The sequence below is a fragment of the Eriocheir sinensis genome, unplaced genomic scaffold (assembly GCF_024679095.1).
Source record: "Eriocheir sinensis breed Jianghai 21 unplaced genomic scaffold, ASM2467909v1 Scaffold277, whole genome shotgun sequence".
Classification (NCBI taxonomy): domain Eukaryota; kingdom Metazoa; phylum Arthropoda; class Malacostraca; order Decapoda; family Varunidae; genus Eriocheir; species Eriocheir sinensis.
In genome coordinates this window covers 190,001-194,183 of record NW_026111584.1, presented here as the reverse complement: position 1 = coordinate 194,183, position 4,183 = coordinate 190,001, and positions in this window count along the sequence as shown.

Below are 4,183 nucleotides of genomic sequence, written 5' to 3'. Positions count from 1 at the left end.
AAAGGCATTACATTATATTGGTAGAGCCCAAAGGGAGTGATGAAAGCGGATATCTCTTGTGCTCTCTGTGAGGGAATTTGATAATAGCCCTTCAATAAATCCAGCTTTGTTATATACTGGGACCTTCCCACCTCATCGATCAAGTCGTCTATCCGTGGCAGGGGTAGGCGTCTGGGACTGTCACAGCGTTGACCCTGCGGTAGTCGGTGCAGAGACGCAGCTGTCCATCTTCCTTGGGGACGAGTAGACAAGGTGACGCCCAAGGAGACTGGCTGGGTTTCGCCAGCCCCTGCTCGAGTAGATAGTCCACCTCTTGCCTCATCTGGTCACGTTTCCTGGGGCTTATGCGATATGGAGGGTGACGAAGAGGAGAGGTGACTGGGAGGAGCTTGACGTCATGAGAGGTGAGGTTACACAGGTTTGGATGATCATTGAACACATTAAACTGGTGAAGGATGGATAGGATGTCTTTTGATTGAGAGGATGAGAGATGGGACAGGTAATTAGATGGGTTACATAATATGGATGAATTATTTGTCCCTTCTGCATGAGTGGTGGTGGTTTCTAACGAAATAGAACATACAGGTCTCTCTGGTGAGCCAGGTGCAAGGCCAGCTCTAGTTTTATATAATTTAAGTAAGTTAATGTGTATTTTCTGGGTACTTTTCCGGCGGTTAGGAGTGTCTATAATGTAATTTTGTTCACTGATCTTCTCATTGACTGTATAGGGACCATGGTATTTAGTTTGCAGGGGTGATCCTGGGACTGGAATAAAGACAAGGACTTTATCACCTGGTTTGAACTCTCTAACTTTAGCTCTAGTGTTTCTTCATGTCTCCTTGAGTTTGTTTGAGGTTGTCACGGGCAAAGGAGCGAACTTTGGTTAGTGTATCTTTAAGTTTAACTAAATACTGGGTGACAGTGACAAGTTTGCTTGAGGTGTTATTAAGCAATTGGTCCTTGATGACTTTAAGGGGACCTCTTACCTTATGGCCATACAGTAACTCAAAGGGGGAGACTCCAAAGGACTCGTTAGGGGTCTCTCTTATGGCAAACAGGACGTAAGGTAGAGCCTCGTCCCAGTCCTGGTCCTGATCGTGACAAAATTTACGAAGAAGAGCCTTCAGTGTTTGGTGACATCTTTCTAAAGCTCCCTGTGACTGTGGATGGTACGCCGTAGATAAAGTTTGTGTGATGCCAAGCTCGGTGAGAACTGCCGTGAAGAGATCGCTCGTGAAATTAGTGCCACGGTCACTCTGAATCTCCCTGGGATGCCAAAAGTGGTAAACAAGTGTAAGTTTGGATACAACAGTTTTGGCAGAGATGTTTTGATAGGGAAACCTTCTGGGTAACGGGGTAGGGCACATGACAGTGAGGATGTATTGGTTACCTTTCTTTGTTTTGGGTAATGGGCCCACGATGTCAATGATGATTTTGAGAATGGTTCTTCAGGCACCTGGATGGGCTGAAGAGGATAAGGAGGGATATTCTGGTTGGGTTTCCCATTACCTGGCAAGTGTGGCAAGAATTAACAAATGAGGCAACATCCTTCCTAAGACCGGGCCAATAAAACTCATTAAGTAGCTTCTCACAAGTTTTCCTGATCCCATGATGGCCGGCTAGGTTCCCATGACCGATCTCCATCACTGGCTCTCTTAAGGTGACGGGTAGGACTACTTGATGGAGCTCAGCCCAAGTGGCATCATCTAAAAGTTGAGGTGGTTTATACAATCTCATAAGAATTTTATCCTGGTAATAGAAAGAAGGTGAGGAAGTGATCTGGTCTTTAGGTATAGCTTGGGTATGAAATCGAGACAGGGTGGTATCGTCTTTTGAGCCTCAGCAAGTAAGTGGTCAGTGAATACCTTACCAACCCCAACGTGAGGCGTAGGATGGAGGGTGGTTGGTAAGGGCTGAGGTGGCTCTGGAGCAGCGGCAACAGACTGTGCTCGAGTGACTGCACATTCAGGAAAAATGTTAGGCTGCTCCTTTTCCATGTCAGCTGTAGGGTTGTAATGCAATGGGGAGACATTAGTTATGATAGGTGGAACGACTAGTCCCCCAGCCAGATCATTAGCCAACAGGAAATTAGCATTAGGGATAGGAAGAGAATTATCCTCACTGACAGCAATGGTAACTGCTCCCACAACCAACGGACAGTTTAAGTGCACCCTAGCCAGAGGTATGGGAAAGGTTTGATGAAAATCTTTAAGGAGTACCTTCTCCCCCGTGTACTGCTGCTCAATCCCTGGAAGAGCGGATTTTAAAATGATAGATTGGGCAGAGGCAGTATCCCGCATAATCTGGAGAGGGTGCCCTTCAGAGTCCGTGTTGAGAGCCACAGTACCTTGAGACCTGAAGGGTTGAAAAGGGTCAGTGGGAGGAAGAACTGAAGGAGTGTTGTGAGGCGACTGGTTTAGAGAATGTAGAGGTCTTTGCTACTTTACACCTAGGATCAGGACAATTCTTTATGAGATGGCCCACCTTTTTACAAAAACTGCAAGAGAGAAAAGACTTGGCACTACCACTACTCTGCGGGTTTTACATCCTTGCTATAGCTTGCACCTGACTTACCCACAGGCTGAAGTTTCTTGTCTCCTGAGGGCATAGAGCGATGTATTAGTGAAAGACATCCGCCAATTTGGCTTTTAAGAGTTCAGTCTCATCCTTATCAGTGATGTGCAACATGATTGAGTGTGGTATCTTCCTTTTGAATTCCTCTAGAGCTACAAGGTTTACCAGATCGTCATATGTGGTTACAGCTGCCGACTTAAGCCAGTGTCTCAAAGCTCGGAGTTTCTCTGATGCAAACTCCAAGTATGTTTGACCAGATGTCTTGTTCATGTTGCGGAAGGTTTGTCGATATCTCTCTGTGGTGACTGCATAAGCTGCTAAAATAGCGCTTTTTACTACCTCGTAATCTGAGTTGTCTTCGATATTGTCTAGGACTGCCAAGGCCTTACCGTTGAGTTTGGGCTTGACTAGCCATGTCCAGTCCTCCTTAGGTAGATCGAAGTGAATGGCAGAGGATTCGAATTCCCGAAAGAATGCTTCTGGATCGTAATCCGAGAATTGAGGCATAAGAGGAAGAAATTTGGTTATCTGCAACCTATTAGGGGTTCGAGTCCCCCCGTCTGAGGACTGCAGCTGAAGCACGCTGAGTTGATGTTCACGTTCACGTGCTTTCTCTTCCCTTTCACGTGTTTTCTCTTCCCTTTCACGTGTTTTACTTTCTTCATTTCGTTCGTGTTCAAGTGCTCTTGCTTCTTTTTCATATTCTAGCTTCATCTGGAGTGCCTGCATTTTCACCCTCTCTATCTCTAGGGCGATTGCGGGGTTTGCAGAACCCAAAGAGGTAGGGCTTTCCATGAGGTGGTCAGCCTCCTCCTCAGGGTCACCCAGATGAGCTAGAATTAGGGACATCAACTCGGGTTTTCTTGTTTGACTAGTGAAGGGAATATTATAGTTTGTAGCAATATATTTAAGTTGTTCCACAGTTACAGTTGCTGTTTTAAGTTCCTCCACAGAGGGATTACCGACAAACTCTTCTACGTTGAACACCATTTTGATTGATGTACAAGTCGATTTAACGGTTGTACGAAAGTTGTTAGTAACCACTAATGGTTAAAAGTGATGCTTGGAATGTGACACAGTAATCTCCTGAACTATTAACTAGTTCACAATCCTGGCATGAGATTAATTGATAGGGGAGCGACCCCTGAAGAGATAACACTTCGACGAAGGTAACGAGCCAGTGGAGAATGACCAGAGAATGCAATACCCACATCTGCAAACAGGATCTGGCATTAAGTACTCGTTTGAGTTTGAGCTGGTCAAGTTAGGAGTCGAGTGAAGTATTGAATTGATTCGGAACGTCAGTGGTTCCTAAAGAAAATGAGTCTCGTAGGCTATGGGGAGAAAGTGTCTCACAAGAAAGATTCGAACAGAGCAAAACGTAAGAGTATGAGGAACTGATAAAGTCTCCACGCTAGGCCTTTGCGTGGTTAGTTATTAAAGGCACAGTCAATCCCTACACTCAATCACGTTGCACATGAAACAGCACCAACAAACACAGTGACACAGTGATTACAAAAGTAATAGGAGTGATACTAGGGGTGAACGAACATACATGAAACAATAAATGATTAGCGAAGATGAAGTGGTGGAAAATAACAATGAATTA